This window comes from Dreissena polymorpha, chromosome 7 (genome assembly GCF_020536995.1).
Source record: "Dreissena polymorpha isolate Duluth1 chromosome 7, UMN_Dpol_1.0, whole genome shotgun sequence".
NCBI lineage: Eukaryota > Metazoa > Mollusca > Bivalvia > Myida > Dreissenidae > Dreissena > Dreissena polymorpha.
The window spans coordinates 18339854-18365956 of NC_068361.1; the positions used below are offsets into that span (position 1 = coordinate 18339854).

A 26103-nucleotide genomic window follows, 5' to 3' on the forward strand; every position below is an offset into this window, starting at 1 on the left:
ACGGTCAATTGCCTCTTATATATATATATATAACCCGCGTATAAAAGATACTCATATCAAATTGATTGGATTGTGATTATCAAGTCAATTAAAAAATATATGCATTCATTTTACATTAATATATATACTTATGGTGGCTAATTGCTTTTATCACCTACCCTTTGTCGGATAAATGCGTGATATACTTACATTATTGAATATAATGGTCACCAATTTAACTACTCAACACCTAGTGTTCCACTAATATACTTACATTATTGATTCAGGGTACTTTCTTTGATGATTATATAATAGTCACCAATTAAACTACTCAACACCTAGTCCCTGGTCGTTTCGCACCTAATATGGGGGCGAAACGACCAGGTGCGAAACGACCAGGGCGGAAACGTCTTGGGGGCGAAACATCCGAGGACCGGTTTTTTTTACTAAGAAAGTGACGCCGATATTCGGCGTCTTCCCCTACCAGAATTTTTCCCCTCAAAATACAATTTCCCCACCAAAAATATCATTTTTCACCAAAATATAATATTTTCTCTCAAAGAAATGTTTATTTTTCCTTTGGGCATTCGACAATTATCCAAATTGCATCAAGTACAACGACCTCGCGCTCTCTCTCTCCAGACGAACACAAAAAATCTGGGAATCCCAGTTATTCTAAATATAGCTCTTATATTACGTCATGTAAACTGGGCAACTAATCGTAATAATCATGTGACTATTTTACTGGATACCGGTCTTGCGCGAAAAGCGTGTTTCGTCAATTAATTACCGGAAACCAGTCGAATTTTCATCCGGGCTATATGCAAGCCAAGATATAGGTTATATTACACTAATTCCGATTCCCATAGGGTCCCATTATAAAACTGACAACTTTCACAGCCTTTTTCTTGCCTTTCCGACGTATCAATTTTTCCGAACCTGGTATCATTTTAAAGATGGATCTGTCATCTTCCAATAATTAAAATCAAAAACATACCGTCTCGCAACTTCTAAGAAAGTAAATCGCTGTCGAATGAACCCACCGTAGAAAAACGCGTTTCGGAATCCTAATTTCGACAAAAGCCCCACACCATAGAAAACACACCTTCAAAAGTTCATCTTTTAAGTTAGCTTCCAATCCAAGGCATCAGAGTACTCCAGACACATACAGGATATTACAAATAACCACAAAAGACATGTCTCACATTGTTAAATGGCTTATATTCAAGAAGAGAAAAGGAACTCTTTAGAAATAGGCACTACTTTCGAATGGACCACGGAGGGATACACAATGATTTAGTGTAATGTAACCTTTAAGGGAACTCAACATTGTCCTATCTTTTTCAAACTTTCTCCACATGAGATTTCAACTATTTCCACAATGAATATGCAATTTCAGTGCATTCGGATGGGGGTAAAGGCCTTAAAATGGCCATTTAAAGCGGTGACTAAATTGGCCGCAGTCAAGTCGGAATGCATGATTTTTAGTCTAAGTGACGACAGCTGATTTTGTGTCTCCAATTATTGTTATGCGTAACTTTTATGGCAAAAACTGGTATCATTGCATGCGAAATTCACCAATATATCAGCAAAAGGCCCAAATAAATGTATTGATTGTGAATCAGTGTACTTTTCTTGATGAAATAGGAGACTTTTTTTAAATTTTAAGCACTTTTTTCAATAAAAAACTCACTGACAGCATATAAAATAATGTTTTTTAAGAAAATTATTATTAAAAGCTTCACTTACAATCTAAACATACACATTGCATTTACAAAAATTAATGCTATTATGATGAGAGGCATAATTTGCAGCTTTCAAGCCGATACAAGCCGGCTACCCAAAATTAACACTTAAAAAGGCGCAAATCGCTCCTTCAACAGCTTACGACACAAAGTGACACTTAATGCGCATCCAGATAGTCTCTCTCATATAAATAAGTCCTGTTAGCGACATTTTATAAGTATTCCCTTTAAAATCCAGTGTTGAAAGCGTAAGTTTTGCAAAAATGCCCACAGTCACCATGCAAAAGAGCACGTTGGCTAAGGAATTCCTACGCGAGTGGCCACACTAATGTCGTGGCAGGAAAGTCATTTGGGTGTGATTCCTCTGTAGTTCAGTGTACATTCATTCCACTACCTGGGGATGACTATCAGGATCAATTTTCCCAGCTTGGTGTAGTGTTGACCTTTCAGGATGTTGATGGATCGTCCACAAGCGCTGCACCACTGCGGCCTCTGTTCAGGACACAGAGTCGGATTGAGGTGTACACAAACCCGCAGTCAGGCAAGGATCATCCAGACCTTTAATAAAATAAAATGTTTAGGCCCCTGAAACTGGCAATTATGTTCAACACTGAGATAAGGAAACACATAGAGGAGACATCATGCCATGGCTTTCTCATTATCGACACGGCAAACTCGAGCGGCTGGGGACTTGGCTCTAAACAAAAACAGGTATGCTCCATCAATGTGAGCAAGATGGCATGTCAGAGTTAAAAAGGGCAAACAAACATACAAAAGAGATATAAAGAAAATTAGAAATTAAATGCCAGAAGTAATTTTAAGTATTGTTTTTCTGTCTGCAAGGGTTGCTGTGGAAAATAGTGCTTAACGCATAGTTTGGCCTGTAGGGGTTCTGCTAGCAAGAACAAATCGAAGTCATATCTGCCCGCGAACTGTAAGCTTGAGATAACCATATCTGATGAAGTACTGCTTTGAGAATGCATTCTGATTGTAATTGAACCAGATCGCATTGACAGCACAAGGCTTCAGACCCCCCAAAAGCGTGAGGCTTTCAATAGTGCTTACCTGATACCAGACCGCATTGCCCAAGACAGTGACTTTCTCCCGGAACTGCACAGGCTGCATCCGCAGCACAATCCTTAAGCTCAATCATGGTCTGGCTGACTCTGAAATAGTGAAATCTGAATATACAGATGCTCATTTGTCTAAAGGTTATGAGTTTATTGCCTATCTTATTAAAAGCAAACACAATGACATGCTTAAGAAGGCATGTGCATTTCTGAAAAGACATACAGCTGCCCGATACTTGACTAGGAAAAGGCGCTATGGTCTTCACTCTGAAATTCATTACTCTAAGGGCTTAACAGAACAAAAGCCAGATCTTACAGCTAAATGGCCCCACCTACAGCTAAATATGCTTTATAGGTTGAAAATAAAGTTATTTGTCTGAAGAACTAGTGCTATTAACTCATCAGCTATGTTGCTCCACTGGCCGCAATTCTGTAAACATAGTGTACTTATGGAAATACCTAGTCTACCACCTGCTGCGCACCACTACGTCCACTGTAAATACAGCTAAGTTATACTTTAACGAACAAACTGAAATTCATGTGTTAATTAAACAATCAGTATGATGACTCACATTGAAATCATGTCCAGTGCACCAGTCAGAGCAAGACAGCTAGCGGATTGTTGACCATCTACGGCTCAAGGACAAACGGTCAGGCCTACAAACAAAGAGAAAAATGGCATAAATGGGTTGCATGCATGTAATTTGGCATATTTTTCATCTTGCTCTCCACCTGAAACTTCAATCTATGGACATAATAATATTTACATTTAAGATTTGTTGGAAATGTTACCCTTACTTGTCCATACCAGGTCCCCCACCCATCCGGAACAGTCCAAAACCACCTAAAACATCCATTTGGACCAAAATATTGACATCTCTCATCTATTTTAGCACCCAAATCATCAAAACATTCATTAAAATTCATTTTCTACTTGTCTCGCTTGCAGACGAATCCATGTGACCTTAACATTGCAGTAAATGTGCTTTTTAAAGGTTATATTACACTAATTCCGATTCCCATAGGGTCCCATTATAAAACTGACAACTTTCACAGCCTTTTTCTTGCCTTTCCGACGTATCAATTTTTCCGAACCTGGTATCATTTTAAAGATGGATCTGTCATCTTCCAATAATTAAAATCAAAAACATACCGTCTCGCAACTTCTAAGAAAGTAAATCGCTGTCGAATGAACCCACCGTAGAAAAACGCGTTTCGGAATCCTAATTTCGACAAAAGCCCCACACCATAGAAAACACACCTTCAAAAGTTCATCTTTTAAGTTAGCTTCCAATCCAAGGCATCAGAGTACTCCAGACACATACAGGATATTACAAATAACCACAAAAGACATGTCTCACATTGTTAAATGGCTTATATTCAAGAAGAGAAAAGGAACTCTTTAGAAATAGGCACTACTTTCGAATGGACCACGGAGGGATACACAATGATTTAGTGTAATGTAACCTTTAAGGGAACTCAACATTGTCCTATCTTTTTCAAACTTTCTCCACATGAGATTTCAACTATTTCCACAATGAATATGCAATTTCAGTGCATTCGGATGGGGGTAAAGGCCTTAAAATGGCCATTTAAAGCGGTGACTAAATTGGCCGCAGTCAAGTCGGAATGCATGATTTTTAGTCTAAGTGACGACAGCTGATTTTGTGTCTCCAATTATTGTTATGCGTAACTTTTATGGCAAAAACTGGTATCATTGCATGCGAAATTCACCAATATATCAGCAAAAGGCCCAAATAAATGTATTGATTGTGAATCAGTGTACTTTTCTTGATGAAATAGGAGACTTTTTTTAAATTTTAAGCACTTTTTTCAATAAAAAACTCACTGACAGCATATAAAATAATGTTTTTTAAGAAAATTATTATTAAAAGCTTCACTTACAATCTAAACATACACATTGCATTTACAAAAATTAATGCTATTATGATGAGAGGCATAATTTGCAGCTTTCAAGCCGATACAAGCCGGCTACCCAAAATTAACACTTAAAAAGGCGCAAATCGCTCCTTCAACAGCTTACGACACAAAGTGACACTTAATGCGCATCCAGATAGTCTCTCTCATATAAATAAGTCCTGTTAGCGACATTTTATAAGTATTCCCTTTAAAATCCAGTGTTGAAAGCGTAAGTTTTGCAAAAATGCCCACAGTCACCATGCAAAAGAGCACGTTGGCTAAGGAATTCCTACGCGAGTGGCCACACTAATGTCGTGGCAGGAAAGTCATTTGGGTGTGATTCCTCTGTAGTTCAGTGTACATTCATTCCACTACCTGGGGATGACTATCAGGATCAATTTTCCCAGCTTGGTGTAGTGTTGACCTTTCAGGATGTTGATGGATCGTCCACAAGCGCTGCACCACTGCGGCCTCTGTTCAGGACACAGAGTCGGATTGAGGTGTACACAAACCCGCAGTCAGGCAAGGATCATCCAGACCTTTAATAAAATAAAATGTTTAGGCCCCTGAAACTGGCAATTATGTTCAACACTGAGATAAGGAAACACATAGAGGAGACATCATGCCATGGCTTTCTCATTATCGACACGGCAAACTCGAGCGGCTGGGGACTTGGCTCTAAACAAAAACAGGTATGCTCCATCAATGTGAGCAAGATGGCATGTCAGAGTTAAAAAGGGCAAACAAACATACAAAAGAGATATAAAGAAAATTAGAAATTAAATGCCAGAAGTAATTTTAAGTATTGTTTTTCTGTCTGCAAGGGTTGCTGTGGAAAATAGTGCTTAACGCATAGTTTGGCCTGTAGGGGTTCTGCTAGCAAGAACAAATCGAAGTCATATCTGCCCGCGAACTGTAAGCTTGAGATAACCATATCTGATGAAGTACTGCTTTGAGAATGCATTCTGATTGTAATTGAACCAGATCGCATTGACAGCACAAGGCTTCAGACCCCCCAAAAGCGTGAGGCTTTCAATAGTGCTTACCTGATACCAGACCGCATTGCCCAAGACAGTGACTTTCTCCCGGAACTGCACAGGCTGCATCCGCAGCACAATCCTTAAGCTCAATCATGGTCTGGCTGACTCTGAAATAGTGAAATCTGAATATACAGATGCTCATTTGTCTAAAGGTTATGAGTTTATTGCCTATCTTATTAAAAGCAAACACAATGACATGCTTAAGAAGGCATGTGCATTTCTGAAAAGACATACAGCTGCCCGATACTTGACTAGGAAAAGGCGCTATGGTCTTCACTCTGAAATTCATTACTCTAAGGGCTTAACAGAACAAAAGCCAGATCTTACAGCTAAATGGCCCCACCTACAGCTAAATATGCTTTATAGGTTGAAAATAAAGTTATTTGTCTGAAGAACTAGTGCTATTAACTCATCAGCTATGTTGCTCACTGGCCGCAATTCTGTAAACATAGTGTACTTATGGAAATACCTAGTCTACCACCTGCTGCGCACCACTACGTCCACTGTAAATACAGCTTGAAAGACCAAATTTACCAGCATAGACAGCCCAGCGGACAGTCTGTAAACATCCATTTGGAGCGGCATGTCTCATTAAAAGGCAAACAAACATCGGTCAGAAGGCCTTAACGCATAAGGGTTCTGCTAAAGACAAATCGAAGTCATATCTGCCCGCGAACTGTAAGCATAACCATATCTGATGAAGTACTGCTTTGAGAATGCATTCATTGAACCAGATCGCATTGACAGCACAAGGCTTCAGACCCCCAAAAGCGTGAGGCTTTCAATAGTGCTTACCTGATACCAGACCGCATTGCCCAAGACAGTGACTTTCTCCCGGAACTGCACAGGCTGCATCCGCAGCACAATCCTTAAGCTCAATCATGGTCTGGCTGACTCTGAAATAGTGAAATCTGAATTTACAGATGCTCATTTGTCTAAAGGTTATGAGTTTATTGCCTATCTTATTAAAAGCAAACACAATGACATGCTTAAGAAGACATGTGCATTTCTGAAAAGACATACAGCTGCCCGATACTTGACTAGGAAAAGGCGCTATGGTCTTCACTCTGAAATTCATTACTCTAAGGGCTTAACAGAACAAAAGCCAGATCTTACAGCTAAATGGCCCCACCTACAGCTAAATATGCTTTATAGGTTGAAAATAAAGTTATTTGTCTGAAGAACTAGTGCTATTAACTCATCAGCTATGTTGCTCCACTGGCCGCAATTCTGTAAACATAGTGTACTTATGGAAATACCTAGTCTACCACCTGCTGCGCACCACTACGTCCACTGTAAATACAGCTAAGTTATACTTTAACGAACAAACTGAAATTCATGTGTTAATTAAACAATCAGTATGATGACTCACATTGAAATCATGTCCAGTGCACCAGTCAGAGCAAGACAGCTAGCGGATTGTTGACCATCTACGGCTCAAGGACAAACGGTCAGGCCTACAAACAAAGAGAAAAATGGCATAAATGGGTTGCATGCATGTAATTTGGCATATTTTTCATCTTGCTCTCCACCTGAAACTTCAATCTATGGACATAATAATATTTACATTTAAGATTTGTTGGAAATGTTACCCTTACTTGTCCATACCAGGTCCCCCCACCCATCCGGAACAGTCCAAAACCACCTAAAACATCCATTTGGACCAAAATATTGACATCTCTCATCTATTTTAGCACCCAAATCATCAAAACATTCATTAAAATTCATTTTCTACTTGTCTCGCTTGCAGACGAATCCATGTGACCTTAACATTGCAGTAAATGTGCTTTTTAAAGGTTATATTACACTAATTCCGATTCCCATAGGGTCCCATTATAAAACTGACAACTTTCACAGCCTTTTTCTTGCCTTTCCGACGTATCAATTTTTCCGAACCTGGTATCATTTTAAAGATGGATCTGTCATCTTCCAATAATTAAAATCAAAAACATACCGTCTCGCAACTTCTAAGAAAGTAAATCGCTGTCGAATGAACCCACCGTAGAAAAACGCGTTTCGGAATCCTAATTTCGACAAAAGCCCCACACCATAGAAAACACACCTTCAAAAGTTCATCTTTTAAGTTAGCTTCCAATCCAAGGCATCAGAGTACTCCAGACACATACAGGATATTACAAATAACCACAAAAGACATGTCTCACATTGTTAAATGGCTTATATTCAAGAAGAGAAAAGGAACTCTTTAGAAATAGGCACTACTTTCGAATGGACCACGGAGGGATACACAATGATTTAGTGTAATGTAACCTTTAAGGGAACTCAACATTGTCCTATCTTTTTCAAACTTTCTCCACATGAGATTTCAACTATTTCCACAATGAATATGCAATTTCAGTGCATTCGGATGGGGGTAAAGGCCTTAAAATGGCCATTTAAAGCGGTGACTAAATTGGCCGCAGTCAAGTCGGAATGCATGATTTTTAGTCTAAGTGACGACAGCTGATTTTGTGTCTCCAATTATTGTTATGCGTAACTTTTATGGCAAAAACTGGTATCATTGCATGCGAAATTCACCAATATATCAGCAAAAGGCCCAAATAAATGTATTGATTGTGAATCAGTGTACTTTTCTTGATGAAATAGGAGACTTTTTTTAAATTTTAAGCACTTTTTTCAATAAAAACTCACTGACAGCATATAAAATAATGTTTTTTAAGAAAATTATTATTAAAAGCTTCACTTACAATCTAAACATACACATTGCATTTACAAAAATTAATGCTATTATGATGAGAGGCATAATTTGCAGCTTTCAAGCCGATACAAGCCGGCTACCCAAAATTAACACTTAAAAAGGCGCAAATCGCTCCTTCAACAGCTTACGACACAAAGTGACACTTAATGCGCATCCAGATAGTCTCTCTCATATAAATAAGTCCTGTTAGCGACATTTTATAAGTATTCCCTTTAAAATCCAGTGTTGAAAGCGTAAGTTTTGCAAAAATGCCCACAGTCACCATGCAAAAGAGCACGTTGGCTAAGGAATTCCTACGCGAGTGGCCACACTAATGTCGTGGCAGGAAAGTCATTTGGGTGTGATTCCTCTGTAGTTCAGTGTACATTCATTCCACTACCTGGGGATGACTATCAGGATCAATTTTCCCAGCTTGGTGTAGTGTTGACCTTTCAGGATGTTGATGGATCGTCCACAAGCGCTGCACCACTGCGGCCTCTGTTCAGGACACAGAGTCGGATTGAGGTGTACACAAACCCGCAGTCAGGCAAGGATCATCCAGACCTTTAATAAAATAAAATGTTTAGGCCCCTGAAACTGGCAATTATGTTCAACACTGAGATAAGGAAACACATAGAGGAGACATCATGCCATGGCTTTCTCATTATCGACACGGCAAACTCGAGCGGCTGGGGACTTGGCTCTAAACAAAAACAGGTATGCTCCATCAATGTGAGCAAGATGGCATGTCAGAGTTAAAAAGGGCAAACAAACATACAAAAGAGATATAAAGAAAATTAGAAATTAAATGCCAGAAGTAATTTTAAGTATTGTTTTTCTGTCTGCAAGGGTTGCTGTGGAAAATAGTGCTTAACGCATAGTTTGGCCTGTAGGGGTTCTGCTAGCAAGAACAAATCGAAGTCATATCTGCCCGCGAACTGTAAGCTTGAGATAACCATATCTGATGAAGTACTGCTTTGAGAATGCATTCTGATTGTAATTGAACCAGATCGCATTGACAGCACAAGGCTTCAGACCCCCCAAAAGCGTGAGGCTTTCAATAGTGCTTACCTGATACCAGACCGCATTGCCCAAGACAGTGACTTTCTCCCGGAACTGCACAGGCTGCATCCGCAGCACAATCCTTAAGCTCAATCATGGTCTGGCTGACTCTGAAATAGTGAAATCTGAATATACAGATGCTCATTTGTCTAAAGGTTATGAGTTTATTGCCTATCTTATTAAAAGCAAACACAATGACATGCTTAAGAAGGCATGTGCATTTCTGAAAAGACATACAGCTGCCCGATACTTGACTAGGAAAAGGCGCTATGGTCTTCACTCTGAAATTCATTACTCTAAGGGCTTAACAGAACAAAAGCCAGATCTTACAGCTAAATGGCCCCACCTACAGCTAAATATGCTTTATAGGTTGAAAATAAAGTTATTTGTCTGAAGAACTAGTGCTATTAACTCATCAGCTATGTTGCTCCACTGGCCGCAATTCTGTAAACATAGTGTACTTATGGAAATACCTAGTCTACCACCTGCTGCGCACCACTACGTCCACTGTAAATACAGCTAAGTTATACTTTAACGAACAAACTGAAATTCATGTGTTAATTAAACAATCAGTATGATGACTCACATTGAAATCATGTCCAGTGCACCAGTCAGAGCAAGACAGCTAGCGGATTGTTGACCATCTACGGCTCAAGGACAAACGGTCAGGCCTACAAACAAAGAGAAAAATGGCATAAATGGGTTGCATGCATGTAATTTGGCATATTTTTCATCTTGCTCTCCACCTGAAACTTCAATCTATGGACATAATAATATTTACATTTAAGATTTGTTGGAAATGTTACCCTTACTTGTCCATACCAGGTCCCCCACCCATCCGGAACAGTCCAAAACCACCTAAAACATCCATTTGGACCAAAATATTGACATCTCTCATCTATTTTAGCACCCAAATCATCAAAACATTCATTAAAATTCATTTTCTACTTGTCTCGCTTGCAGACGAATCCATGTGACCTTAACATTGCAGTAAATGTGCTTTTTAAAGGTTATATTACACTAATTCCGATTCCCATAGGGTCCCATTATAAAACTGACAACTTTCACAGCCTTTTTCTTGCCTTTCCGACGTATCAATTTTTCCGAACCTGGTATCATTTTAAAGATGGATCTGTCATCTTCCAATAATTAAAATCAAAAACATACCGTCTCGCAACTTCTAAGAAAGTAAATCGCTGTCGAATGAACCCACCGTAGAAAAACGCGTTTCGGAATCCTAATTTCGACAAAAGCCCCACACCATAGAAAACACACCTTCAAAAGTTCATCTTTTAAGTTAGCTTCCAATCCAAGGCATCAGAGTACTCCAGACACATACAGGATATTACAAATAACCACAAAAGACATGTCTCACATTGTTAAATGGCTTATATTCAAGAAGAGAAAAGGAACTCTTTAGAAATAGGCACTACTTTCGAATGGACCACGGAGGGATACACAATGATTTAGTGTAATGTAACCTTTAAGGGAACTCAACATTGTCCTATCTTTTTCAAACTTTCTCCACATGAGATTTCAACTATTTCCACAATGAATATGCAATTTCAGTGCATTCGGATGGGGGTAAAGGCCTTAAAATGGCCATTTAAAGCGGTGACTAAATTGGCCGCAGTCAAGTCGGAATGCATGATTTTTAGTCTAAGTGACGACAGCTGATTTTGTGTCTCCAATTATTGTTATGCGTAACTTTTATGGCAAAAACTGGTATCATTGCATGCGAAATTCACCAATATATCAGCAAAAGGCCCAAATAAATGTATTGATTGTGAATCAGTGTACTTTTCTTGATGAAATAGGAGACTTTTTTTAAATTTTAAGCACTTTTTTTCAATAAAAAACTCACTGACAGCATATAAAATAATGTTTTTTAAGAAAATTATTATTAAAAGCTTCACTTACAATCTAAACATACACATTGCATTTACAAAAATTAATGCTATTATGATGAGAGGCATAATTTGCAGCTTTCAAGCCGATACAAGCCGGCTACCCAAAATTAACACTTAAAAGGCGCAAATCGCTCCTTCAACAGCTTACGACACAAAGTGACACTTAATGCGCATCCAGATAGTCTCTCTCATATAAATAAGTCCTGTTAGCGACATTTTATAAGTATTCCCTTTAAAATCCAGTGTTGAAAGCGTAAGTTTTGCAAAAATGCCCACAGTCACCATGCAAAAGAGCACGTTGGCTAAGGAATTCCTACGCGAGTGGCCACACTAATGTCGTGGCAGGAAAGTCATTTGGGTGTGATTCCTCTGTAGTTCAGTGTACATTCATTCCACTACCTGGGGATGACTATCAGGATCAATTTTCCCAGCTTGGTGTAGTGTTGACCTTTCAGGATGTTGATGGATCGTCCACAAGCGCTGCACCACTGCGGCCTCTGTTCAGGACACAGAGTCGGATTGAGGTGTACACAAACCCGCAGTCAGGCAAGGATCATCCAGACCTTTAATAAAATAAAATGTTTAGGCCCCTGAAACTGGCAATTATGTTCAACACTGAGATAAGGAAACACATAGAGGAGACATCATGCCATGGCTTTCTCATTATCGACACGGCAAACTCGAGCGGCTGGGGACTTGGCTCTAAACAAAAACAGGTATGCTCCATCAATGTGAGCAAGATGGCATGTCAGAGTTAAAAAGGGCAAACAAACATACAAAAGAGATATAAAGAAAATTAGAAATTAAATGCCAGAAGTAATTTTAAGTATTGTTTTTCTGTCTGCAAGGGTTGCTGTGGAAAATAGTGCTTAACGCATAGTTTGGCCTGTAGGGGTTCTGCTAGCAAGAACAAATCGAAGTCATATCTGCCCGCGAACTGTAAGCTTGAGATAACCATATCTGATGAAGTACTGCTTTGAGAATGCATTCTGATTGTAATTGAACCAGATCGCATTGACAGCACAAGGCTTCAGACCCCCCAAAAGCGTGAGGCTTTCAATAGTGCTTACCTGATACCAGACCGCATTGCCCAAGACAGTGACTTTCTCCCGGAACTGCACAGGCTGCATCCGCAGCACAATCCTTAAGCTCAATCATGGTCTGGCTGACTCTGAAATAGTGAAATCTGAATATACAGATGCTCATTTGTCTAAAGGTTATGAGTTTATTGCCTATCTTATTAAAAGCAAACACAATGACATGCTTAAGAAGGCATGTGCATTTCTGAAAAGACATACAGCTGCCCGATACTTGACTAGGAAAAGGCGCTATGGTCTTCACTCTGAAATTCATTACTCTAAGGGCTTAACAGAACAAAAGCCAGATCTTACAGCTAAATGGCCCCACCTACAGCTAAATATGCTTTATAGGTTGAAAATAAAGTTATTTGTCTGAAGAACTAGTGCTATTAACTCATCAGCTATGTTGCTCCACTGGCCGCAATTCTGTAAACATAGTGTACTTATGGAAATACCTAGTCTACCACCTGCTGCGCACCACTACGTCCACTGTAAATACAGCTAAGTTATACTTTAACGAACAAACTGAAATTCATGTGTTAATTAAACAATCAGTATGATGACTCACATTGAAATCATGTCCAGTGCACCAGTCAGAGCAAGACAGCTAGCGGATTGTTGACCATCTACGGCTCAAGGACAAACGGTCAGGCCTACAAACAAAGAGAAAAATGGCATAAATGGGTTGCATGCATGTAATTTGGCATATTTTTCATCTTGCTCTCCACCTGAAACTTCAATCTATGGACATAATAATATTTACATTTAAGATTTGTTGGAAATGTTACCCTTACTTGTCCATACCAGGTCCCCCACCCATCCGGAACAGTCCAAAACCACCTAAAACATCCATTTGGACCAAAATATTGACATCTCTCATCTATTTTAGCACCCAAATCATCAAAACATTCATTAAAATTCATTTTCTACTTGTCTCGCTTGCAGACGAATCCATGTGACCTTAACATTGCAGTAAATGTGCTTTTTAAAGGTTATATTACACTAATTCCGATTCCCATAGGGTCCCATTATAAAACTGACAACTTTCACAGCCTTTTTCTTGCCTTTCCGACGTATCAATTTTTCCGAACCTGGTATCATTTTAAAGATGGATCTGTCATCTTCCAATAATTAAAATCAAAAACATACCGTCTCGCAACTTCTAAGAAAGTAAATCGCTGTCGAATGAACCCACCGTAGAAAAACGCGTTTCGGAATCCTAATTTCGACAAAAGCCCCACACCATAGAAAACACACCTTCAAAAGTTCATCTTTTAAGTTAGCTTCCAATCCAAGGCATCAGAGTACTCCAGACACATACAGGATATTACAAATAACCACAAAAGACATGTCTCACATTGTTAAATGGCTTATATTCAAGAAGAGAAAAGGAACTCTTTAGAAATAGGCACTACTTTCGAATGGACCACGGAGGGATACACAATGATTTAGTGTAATGTAACCTATAAACGTGAAAACAGAAAAAAATGTCTCACAATTGGCACTCTTACACAAACAAAAAAAAACATTCGGACTCGGAAGATACTGAACGCATCGAGGCATTTTTTAAGAAAGAATCATCGAAAACCGTTATAACCCAGCAGGATTCTGAGGTAATCAACATCGAACATTGTGAAAGTGAAAGTAGACAATCGGCAGCTGCCGATCCTTTCCCTTCCAATACTGTAGCAGATCAAGATCGTCAAGCCATTCGTCATGAAATTGAAAACACAAACTTGACATCGTCCCCCGGCCCCAGTACAGAAATATAGCTGAAAACATTTCCCATTATTAGATCTACACCTGCAGCTTTATTCAGGACTTTGACTTTAATACGTGTTAAATGTGTTTAAGAACAAAAAAGGACAGAGACAAGCCTCTTTTGATGAGTTATAGACATTGAAATGAACAGTTTTTATTTTTTCCCCTAATATGTCTCTTTCGCACTCTTTTTTCCCCTTTCACCCAGCGTCCAGCGTCTTCCCCTTTCTCTAAAAAAAACCCCTGTTAGGTTTGAGATTTCTGTTTGAATCATTCCAGTTTTCCCAGAACGTGTCTCACATAACCTAGGAAATATTTGCAATTCCAAATGGAACTCATGATTGGCTAGGAATTTAAGTAAAGCTGATTAAAAAATATCTGTTCTTTGCGCAGGTAAAAGAGGTTTGAGCTTTATATATTAAATATAGTCATCTGGGCTTTTTAGCTCACCTGAGCACAAAAATATACCAAGCATATCAGTTGGTAATTATTAGTTGCTTCATATACAGATCCTGAGATTATCTGTGCTGCTTACAAAGTCAGCAAGTCAACAACAGTTTGTTTGCATCCACAGATCAGTGAGACAACCTTGACCGTGTACTTATCCATTTTCATCCAAAGATTGGCAATAACAGGGCCTTGTATAACCTAAGCAATATGTACTTATTTGTTTACATACACAGATCGGTGAGGCACGGGCCCTTAACAACCTTGGCAACGTGTATCATGCAAAGGGGAAGCACACCGGGCGATCAGGGAACCAGGACCCCTGGGAATTCCCTGCAGATGTCAAGGAGTGTCTGGTCAAAGCTGCTGAATACTATGAGTGAGTTGGCTGCTGGGGAATATGGCTAGTTAAACCCCACAGAAGCACAATACAAATGGCTATATGCAACCAGCATAAAACCAGAACAGCCTGTGAGCAACTTGTAGGCTCTTCAGGTTTTGTACTGTTTGCTACTCATCAGTCTACGTTAGCGTTACCGATCGCCAAAATCGCCATTGGCGATTGCAATTCCTAGCTGGCGATTAAAAATAAGATATTCATGAAATTGGCGATTGAAAAAAATAGACCTTATTCTTTTCAAATGCACGATCTAAATGCCTGTTTTCAGGCCGTATTAGTCGCCAGAAACATCGATAAGATTACACGGATAACACCATTACGGTATAGGAAAGGCCATAGGGGATAATGATGACCGCCGGGTTCGATAATCCACAAGGCTAATGTCATAATTTGTCACGCTTTACAGGGCTTTTTTTCCTGACTTTGTGAAGCGGCCCTGGCCCCCTTACTTTGTGAAAAAATGAGTCGCGAACTTTTCAAAATTGTGAAAAAATGAGTTGCAATCTTTTCAAAATTGTGACAAATTGAGTCGCAAACTTTTCAAAATTGTGAAAAATTGAGTCGCGAACTTCTTAAAATTGTGAAAAACCGAGTAGTGAAATTATTAAAATTGTGAAAAACGGCCCATTTTGTAAAAATTCATGGCCATGTTAGGTTTGTGAATTGTCCTTTTCAAAATCGTGAAATGTCCTTCCACGGCCACTCATAAATAAGAAAAAAAAGCCCTGCTTTACACTGTGACCAGACTTTTTCGAACATTGGGTTACTCAGCGATTTACGTGATAACTGAATCACTGAAGCGTGCCTTGTTATGACCTATAGATGTTACGATTCAACGTTATCGAATCGACCAGAAGCATGAGTAGGGAATTGTCATTTAATAAGATGGGCGGAGTTATGACATTATTGACATAGCCACTATAAACTAATTTCCCAAGAAACGCAATTTTGATTGGCTAAAAAAGTACATAAAGTAACTTCCCTTTACGGTTCGCTATGCGACTTGAAACTGAAAGACCGATTTAGAAAGTGAGTTGCAGATTCCGTGAAAAATGAATGCTTCGAACGAAAAAGGAAAGTCTAAGCAACAGATGCTAACACAATTCTTTAGAAATGAAAGCTGACAGAATAATGTAAGCTCAGGAAATGACCAAATGTTAGGTTCGCAATAGGAGGATGTCTCAAATAGTGCAGACGCGAATGTAGCAATGACGGTCTCACGCTGACTTGGTAATTTGTCACGCATTTCTTCAAAAACAAAAAAAAACAATAAAAAAAGTAATGTTTGGATTTCATAACATGTCGTATAATTACTACATAGACGGTGGGGCTGTTTAAGTGGTTTCTAACTAAATACCACATGTACCGAAAACTGTTTAACGGTTTTAATGTATCATTATCACTACGCCATCGGTGTCTATGTAAACAAAAAAAAATCGGCTGCAAATTTCAGTAAGTGGGTCACCAGCAAAGAACAAAACTTCAAGCAAAACCGGGCTAATTTCAGACAAAAAAGTCTTAATTTTGATCAGGAAATAGCCCCAAAACGCACCACAGACGATCTAGGATCCAAAAAATATACCGGGACCCCCCTGGATTTGGCTACTAAGTTTTTTTCCTTAGAGCCAAGCTAGTCAGTATCTTGCGTTTGGAAATGAAGCCTTTAAAACTCAAATCTATTAAGATGGTTCTGTTATTAAATTTGATTTTCTAGAGGACTACAAAGGGTCAATATGAGTGATAAAGGGTTAAAGGGACAGGCTCACAGTTTGAAAAAATATTTCTGCTGAAAAGAAATTGTATTGTAAAACTGGAATTTCTATAGTCTTATCAAAACAAAATCTGTGTGTGAAGTTGTAATGGTTGCTGATTTTGTGTGTGTTTTTTACATTTATCTTTTTATGCCCCCTTTCGAAGAAAGGGGGTATATAGCTTTCGCACTGTCCGTCAGGCTGTCTGTCAGTCTGTCACACTTTTCGTTTCCGCTCTCTAATTCAAATAGTTTTAATCCGATCTTTACCAAACTTGGTCAGAAGTTGTATCTAGACAATATCTAGGTCAAGTTTGAATATGGGTCATGCCGGGTCAAAAACTAGGTCACGAGGTCACTGAGTGCATTTCAAGGATTTAGTATGGTGTCCGCTCATTAATTGAAGTAGTTCTCATCTGATCTTACCAAACTTGGTCAGAAGTTGTATCAGGACAATATCTAGGTCAAGTTCGAATATGGGTCATGCCGGGTCAAAAACTAGGTCACGAGGTCACTTAGTGCATTTCAAGGATTTAGCATGGTGTTCGTTCTCTAATTGAAGTAGTTCTCATCTGATCTTTACCAAACTTGGTCAGAAGTTGTATCAGGACAATAGACAATCCCAGAATCGATAATATGGGCGCCGCCATATTGGCTATTATGTAACCCGCGATTCAAAACGGTACTGAAGAATTTGACAGATTACAACGTTATCATAGTGTTCACCCGCTTTATTCCAATAAACAGTACTTTATGACTTAGCACAGTAGGATTGAAAACAAGTGAAACATGAAACCAAGTGTCGATATGTATCACATCGTAAATCAATATACTAGTAATTTAAATTAAAAATATACACGATAGATTCATAAAATATGCGTCTTTGCAACAATATTCAGTGACAACATGTAATGTTTAGGGCCGAGTTGGCATTTTTAAGCATACCTTTCAGCATAATGCTTTTGTATAAAATTTAATTATTTCTTTATGGAATAAAATTATTCAAGCATAATTATAAAGGTATAGAAATATCTAAAGTGTGAAGTAAACGTTGTGATTTTAGCGTAAATAGTGCCGGAGATATTAACAAAGATCTATCAATATATAAAGATTGGAAACATCCATTCAGACCATATTTTTTGGATAGATCTTTGATATTAATTAGATAGATTTAAGATCGATGTAGACAATTAAATTGATATCTGCCTTTGTTTAAGCCTATATTATTTCTTATTAAATGTCGTACTTTCTATACTTTCCTGAGATATTCATTAAGAAACGTTGCAAGATTAAAGACTTAGGACGACTTCTTTAATTGAATAATACATCTCTTTGTTTGTCTAAACAGTTACCATTTCGCTATTAATATTTCCCTTGTAAGTGTCATTTTAAGGGTAATATACAAATCTATAGCCGAAATGAAGTTTGTGATTCTAAAATTGTTTCGTAAATCTTTGTTATCGAAACTCTGTAAGATTTTTAGGTATAGATTTTTTTTAATTAAAATTATGTGTCTAGTTTAGTCTAAAACTAAAGTGGATTTTAGCAATCTTTAATTTAAAAATCGCTCTCAAGCTAATACAAAAATAACTAGCCGGAAATGAATTTTGTGATTTAAATGAACAAGTATCAGAGTTATTTGCTTGCAAAACTGTGCAAGATGTCAGGATATGTCATACTTTTTTATTGAAAAGGACATATCAGCTTTTGTCTACAACTTTCTTATATTATTATTTAAATAACGCTTTACATGTTGCCTGAAATATTATTAAATTTTCTTAATAACATCTTAATTCACGATTGAAATGTTCAACATGAAAAATAATGAGCCTTAAATAAACTTAAATAGTTCCAATTGTGTTCTCTAGATTTCCTAAACGTATGTCTTTATTAAATGTTCGTAAAACGGTCTAAATTTAGTCTTAAACAATAAAAACACGCACAAAATAAGTGATTTATTTTTCTTTAATTACGGATTTTAAATGACAGCAATATACATCTCTTGAAAAAAACATCAGCGATAAAGGCGCGAACGAATTCGCTCAATGGGAGGCGATGTTCCAAGTGTGGATTAAAAGCGTTTATGGGTTTGCCCGTGACACCACATGTCTGCACATGTGTTGATACCGAAATTTAGATAAGATACCATGCGTCACCTTTAAATAACATGTTAAATGACAATCAAGACCTTATTCATGCCAGGGACCTACACAAATAGGTCCATGTCCATGCTGTGTGTTGTTTCTCTTAAACGAATGCAGATGAACCTTATTTCTACTAATTACGTAATTTATATTAATAAAAAAAACACGAACTATTATGTGGTTGTCAGATCGATAACAGAAACTCTTTAAATCCTCAAATATATTTGATAAACCCGTTTCGCTTCCTTGTTTTGCGTAGGGACCTATACACACATATATGGGTCCATGTTTATTTCTTCAGTACCGTTTTGGAGGCGCGCGAGAGTATTCAGGGGCGGGTAATCCGGGAGGTATCGATTTCTGGGATTGTCTATATCTAGGTCAAGTTTGAATATGGGTCATGCCGGGTCAAAAACTAGGTCACAGGGTCACTGAGTGCATTTCAAGGATTTAGCATGGTGTCCGCCCTCTAGTTTCTAAAATAACTGCCTTGCGGCTTCAAAGCGCAGTAGGGGGCATTGTGTTACACAAACACAGCTCTTGTTGTGTAATAATTATGGTATGGATTTCTATGGAGAAGACCAGCTTAAGAAATGTCAAACATAAAATCTGTGAAATGAAACTTGTAAATGGGACGTATTACGACGACACATTTTGGATGTGGATTGTTGGCAGGCAAGCTAGCTTACAGTTGTTCACTGAATGAAATATGACTGTATTTCAGGGCCAATCTAGCGATAGTCCAGGAGCTGGGTGACAGGGCAGCTCAAGGTCGCGCCTGTGGTGACCTTGGCAATACTCACTATCTCCTCAGGAAATCATCTACCATCAGGAGGTAGGGATAGAGTAGAGTTGCTAGGGGCAGCTATCTGGTTGTCATTATTGGGGCCAAGCTCTGGAAAAAACGAGCTTAATGCATCTTTGTTAAGTGTCTTTCCCGGATAAGCATGCGCAGTACGCACAGGTTAATCAGAGACAATTTTTACTCATGCATTAAGCCCAGTTTTCCCAGAACTAGGTTCATTTGGAAAAAAATATTTGCAAAGTAAAGCTTTTGAACGTTTACCAGGTGCTTAAGGGCTTATTAGCTTACATGACATTATTGAAATGTGCCCTATCTTCATATTCTGTTTTGTTTTTATGGACATCAGTGTTGCAAGACAAATAACAGCATAACCATAAGTCAGTGGGATTTCTTTTCTCTATTTAATCCTGTTCCAGTACAGAAAGTAATGTATTCTTTATAAGAGTACTTCCATATAATCATGCATATGTGCAGTACTCTATAAAAAAAGGGTTTAATGCATGTGCTTAACGTTCCTCTGGTCAGGAGCTGCCCTGTGTGCTATAAAGTCACTTAAAGTTTTCCAAGTCTGGTCAGGAGCTGCCCTGTGTGCTATAAAGTCACACAAAGTTTTCCAAGTCTGGTCAGGAGCTGCCCTGTGTGCTATAAAGTCACACAAAGTTTTCCTAGTCTGGTCAGGAGCTATCCTTTGTGCTAAAAAGTCACACAAGGTTTTGTTGTCTCAATATACAGTGAAAACTCTCTTTACGACCACCTCGGTATTCCGACCAACTCGCTAAGTCGACCACCATTTTTCAGTCCCGATTTGTTCCTTCTATATTTCAATGGTCGTTACACTCACTAATCCGACCAACCCGCTAATCCGCTATTACGACCACTTTAATCAGTACCAATTATCGATATTGTTCTTAATTGACACCCGCCAAACGACCAGTAATTTTCACACCTTACTTGATCTGATGTTGTGGTACTATCGGGCTTGTGTACGAAGCCATTCTGACCCAATTAACCACAATTAACGACAACGGTTTTTGGCATCGATTTGCGACACAGGTGTTAGATTTTCGGCACTTGTTATAATTTTTAACCCTTGATTGACAATTAGCTATTATTATTATTGAGTCTTTGATGGGTAAATTGTTAGTTGTTTGGTACACACTTTAAAGATTTATTACGGCGAATAATTTAACAGTTAGGATATTTGAGTAACACGGTTTTGTTCGTGATGGATATAAAAACCGACTTTTATACCATATCGTTATTCAAAATGGGTAAGCGAAAACGGAAAGAGTTGTGTTTAAAAGAAAAGATTGATTTGATTGACGCAAGTGATGGGAAATCTCAACGACGATTTATTCGGCATTGGAAAGACTCGGGTTCAAGCTATTCTAAAAAGAAAATCTCGACTTTTATTCGACAAAATGCTAAGCAGACGACAATTGACTCATTCGTTAAGTAAACATCAAGGATCTTGATGAAAAGTACATATACATGTATTTACACTTCTTTAATGAACAACTTGAAATACTATCTGTGTACAATGTATAAATACAATGTATAAACGGATGACTGTTAAATTGTATGCAAACAGATAAAAGTTCAGTGAATATTTACGTTGTTGTAATTATATGTCCATCAAATTCATGAAAACTCAGAATTAAGACCACCTCGCTATTAAGACCACTTTTGAAAAGTCCCACAAGTGGTCTTAATAGCGAGTTTTCACTGTAGTACAGTGTAGTCCCTGACCAGACTGCACAAATGCACAGGCGTGTCCTGAGCTTTGCTGGCAGGATATGACATAAGACCCATTTTCGCAATACCCTGCCCATATATAACATCCTCCATGTGTTGTATTGTAGAGATTAGCAATAGCCCGTGAGTTTGGTGACAAGGCTGCCGAGAGACGGGCCTACAGTAACCTAGGCAACGCCCACATATTCCTGGGAGAGTTTGAAGTAGCTGCTGAACACTATAGGTGGGTATAAGAATGAACTAAGTTGGTTTTATGCCCCCGGTAGGGTGGCAAATAGCAGTTAAATTGTCTGTGTGTCCGTCGAAAACTTTAATATTGGCCATAACTTTTTCAATATTGAAGGTTATTTTATTTCATGTGGCAGGTACAGATCATTTAACAAGGGAAGTAATATTTTTTAAAGGGATATAATAATAAAAAAATTAATTCAAAGCCGCGCAGTAGGGGACATTGTGTCATCTCTTTTTTTGTTTTTAACCAGGTTTTCCGAAGGAAAAAACTGGTTATTAGATTGGCGAATGTGGGCGGGCTGGCTGGCTGGCTGGCTGGCTGGCGGGCGGAACAAGCTTGTCCGGGCCATAACTATGTCGTTCATTGTCAGATTTTAAAATCATTTGGCACATTTGTTCACCATCATTGGACGGTGTGTCGCGCGAAATAATTACGTCGATATCTCCAAGGTCAAGGTCACACTTTGAGTTCAAAGGTCAAAAATGGCCATAAATGAGCTTGTCCTGGCAATAACTATGTCATTCATTGTGAGATTTTAAAATCATTTGGCACATTTGTTCACCATCATGGGACGGTGTGTCGCACGAAAGAATCACGTCAATATCTCCAATGTCAAGGTCGCCACGACTAAAAATATAATTTTTTTTAAAACAAACTTACAAAGGGGGTTAATTTTGTTTGTTCATTTCAAAAGTTCAGTTTGAGTTTTCTCCCTTTATCAGTTTTTTTTTTCACAATGAAAACCTGGTTTTGTGACAATTTTGTCCCTTGTTGTTATTATTTTTTTGTGATTTCATAAAACTGTGTGAACTTTTTCTGCAGTCAAACCGTTACCTTGTTTGGGTGTGTATTTTGAAGTTTATGAGGTCCTTTCCGAGCCAGAGGCTACATTATGTGCGGACCCACTTACCTTCTATGCTCACTTTTTTTTATATCCTGTTTTTATTATTTCATGTGCAGGTAAGAAAATATGTTTCTTGGTAAAAAATCTCATCAAGCTACAAATTAGTTCTTCTCCTTAAAACGCACAAATCACCAAACACTTACTTATGATATTTTGCTGCATATAATTATGTTACAAATTGCCAAACACACAATTATTATATTTTACTACCAAAAATGTTGCAAATCACCAGCCAAGCACTATAATTGTATTTTTCTCACAGATAAATGTTACAAATTACCGAGCAGCTGGGTGATAAGGCCTTAGAGGCCCAGGCATTTTTCCTCCTTAAAGTACCCATAAACAGCACTCTCTCAATAGTGGAAAAAAAATCCAAATTGCCATCTGAAAAATTCCTAAAAGAAGTGAAAGTTGCATCTATTTCGTTTCACAGTTGTACATTTCTGGATTTAGATATAAAAAAATCCCTCATTTTTATATTTTCAACAGAAAAACGTTACAAATTGCCAAACAGCTGGGTGACAAGGCGCTCGAGGCCCAGGCATATTACAGCCTCGGGAACACATACACGCTCCTGAAGGACTATGAGCGGGCAATAGAGTTCCACATGAAGCACCTCAAGATCGCCCAGGAGCTTGAAGACCGCGTCGGGGAGGGTCGAGCGTGTTGGAGCCTCGGGAACGCCCACACTGCCCTCGGCGTAACGAAGAGGCTTTGCAGTATGCCAGCAAACATCTCGAGATCTCTTAAGAGGTAGGCCAGGGAACTCATCATGCCTTCTTGGTGTGCATAACTTTACTATGAATCCTTAATGTAGATTATTTGGATTTTAAACATTCAATTTTTTTTCACGACATTATTCTGTGATATTTCTTGTGCTTCTGGCATCAATTGATGTTGGAGGCATATAGTAAATAGCCCATCCATCCGTCCGTCAGTTTATTTATAAGTCTTTACAAGTTTCACAAAAAATGTTTTGATTCGTTTAACATCAATAATGCTTCTTACAAAGCTTTGATACGTGCATGACTAATGTCTTTGAACACTATCAACACACACATATTCACTGACCTCATTTTGACCTTGACATTGACTTACTTTTGAACACTTACTAAAGACTAATTCAGAAAGTTAAATTTCTTGGTTTACCTGAATTGACTGCATCCACACCACTTTCTGCAAGGCATGGATACTTGCATGACTATTATCTATGTACACTCAGGTTTTTTTTTTACTAAGAAAGTGACGCCCATATTCGGCGTCTTCCCCTACCAGAATTTTTCCCCTAAAAATACCATTTCCCCTCCAAAAATATAATTTTTCACCAAAATATAATATTTTACCCTCAAAGAAATGGTTTTTTTTTGTTTTGGGAATTCGACACTTATCCAATTTGTACCATGTACAACGATCTCGCGCTCTCTCTCTCCCGACGAACACTCAAATCTGGGAATCCCAGTGATTCTATATATAGCTCTTAAATTACGTCATGGAAACCGGGCAACTAATCCTATTAATCTTGTGACTATTTAACTGGATTCTGGTCTTGTGCGAGAAGGGTGTTTCGTCAATTAATTACCGGAAACCAGTCGAATTTTCATCCGGGTTATGTGAAGGCCAAGATATAAACGTTAAAACAGAAAAAAGTCTCACAATTGGCGTTCATACACGAACAAAATAAAATGTTCGGACTCGAAAAATATTAATTGCGTTGACGCATTTTTTAAGAATGAATCATCAAAAACCATTGAAACCCAGCAGGATTCGGAGGTACATGTAATCAACATCGATTAATACTGTCGGATTATTGTGAAAGTGAAAGTAGACAATCGGCAGCTGCCACACCTTTCCCTTCCAATACTGTAGCAGATCTAGATCGTCAACCCATTCATCATGAAATTGAAATCACAATATTGACATCGTTCCCCGGCCCCAGATGAAAACATTTCCCATTATTAGATCTACCCCTGCAACTTTATTTAGGACTTTGACTTTAATATCATACTTGTTCATGTGTTTAAGAACAAAAAGGTCAGAGACATGCCTCTTTTTATAAAAAAAACCCTGAAGTCTGTAGGTGAGTTATAGACATTGAAATGAACAGTTTTTATTTTTTCCCCAAATATGTCTCTTTCGCGCTCGATTTTCCCCTTTTACCCAGCGTCCAGCGTCTTCCCCTTTTTCTAAAAAAAAACCCTGACACTTTACATAGCCAAATCACATGATCTCATTTTTGACATTTACCTTATTTTTACGCTAGGACTTATTTAAATGGGCTAATGAATAAAAACTGATGAGGCGTCCACCGAGGGCATCAGCCTTAATTTGATGCAGAATCTTTTAATGTCCCCCACCACTATAGTGGGGGACATATTGTTTTTGCCCTGTCTGTTGGTTGGTTGGTTGGTTGGTCTGTTTGCGCCAACTTTAACATTTTGCAATAACTTTTGCTATATTGAAGATAGCTACTTCATATTTGGCATGCATGTGTATCTCATGGAGCTGCACATTTTGAGTGGTGAAAGGTCAAGGTAATCCTTCAAGGTCAAAGGTCAAAAATACTAAGTCAAAGCGGCGCAGAAGGGGACAAAGTGTTTCTGACAAACACATTTCTTGTTTCCCTTTAGATTTTCATATGAGCCTTGTTCTGGGAAACAAGGCTTAATGCATGTGCATAAAGTGTCATCCCTGATTAGCCTGTGCAGTCTGAACAGGCTGATCAGGGATGACACTTTCTGCTTTAACTGGATTTTGGCTAAGAAGAGACTTACTTTAAACAAATATACCATAAATGTTGAAAGTGTCCTCCCTAATAAGCCCTATGTTGACTGCAAAGGCTAATAACGGATAACTCTTTATGCACATGCTTTAAACACAGTTTTCCATAGCGTGGCTCACATATATTGATTGATGATGTGTTTTCAGATTGGAGATGAGACAGGTCAGGTGACTGCTCAGATGAACCTTGCTGACCTCAAGTCAGTGCTGGGCATCAAAGTGGGGCCAGACGAAAGTCACAGGCCCAGCCCCTTGGACCATCTGGATGTTGGAATGTGTATGTTATATCTTGTTAACAATTCACATTCTGGGAAAACGGGGCTTAATATCTTGCTCACATATGAGTCATGTTCTGGGGAAACTTGGCTTAATGCATGTGTTTAAAGTGTCCCACATTAGCCTGTGCAGTCCACACAGGACTGTCTGCATTTGTTGATTTTTATGTCCCCCTTCGAAGAAGAGGGGGTATATTGTTTTGCACATGTCAGTCGGTCCGTCCGTCAGTCCGTCCACCAGATGGTTTCCGGATGATAACTCAAGAACGCTTTTGCCTAGGATCATGAAACGTTATAGGTACATTGCTCATGACTCCCAGATGTTCCCTATTGACTTTCAGGTCACTAGGTC

General features: G+C 38.5%; 2 protein-coding genes, 1 long non-coding RNA gene and 1 pseudogene across 8 annotated transcripts in view; 2 read left to right on the forward strand and 2 right to left on the reverse strand.

Moving 5' to 3' along the window:
- Positions 1–26103, forward strand: part of LOC127837787 (tripartite motif-containing protein 45-like) — a 96952-nt gene that overhangs the window by 49554 nt on the left and 21295 nt on the right. The window lies entirely within an intron of this gene.
- The window catches only part of LOC127837813 (solute carrier family 49 member 4 homolog), a 97919-nt gene that overhangs the window by 36469 nt on the left and 35347 nt on the right, over positions 1–26103 (reverse strand). The window lies entirely within an intron of this gene.
- Positions 1–26103, forward strand: part of LOC127837791 (G-protein-signaling modulator 2-like) — a 149909-nt pseudogene that overhangs the window by 19544 nt on the left and 104262 nt on the right.
- On the reverse strand, positions 1021–13472 carry LOC127837819 (uncharacterized). 6 transcript variants are annotated; one of them, XR_008029480.1, is made up of 12 exons: positions 13069–13472; positions 12492–12592; positions 11870–11984; positions 10098–10182; positions 9521–9621; positions 8850–9013; positions 7127–7211; positions 5761–5861; positions 5090–5253; positions 3367–3451; positions 2790–2890; positions 1021–2282 (listed from the first exon to the last, which is right to left on the reverse strand). It is a non-coding gene; the product is annotated as an uncharacterized LOC127837819 (long non-coding RNA). The 6 variants fall into 6 exon arrangements; XR_008029474.1 differs by having other exon boundaries at positions 1030–2282; positions 11821–11984; positions 13069–13470; XR_008029475.1 differs by lacking the exon at positions 5761–5861 and adding an exon at positions 6550–6650 and having other exon boundaries at positions 1030–2282; positions 11821–11984; positions 13069–13470.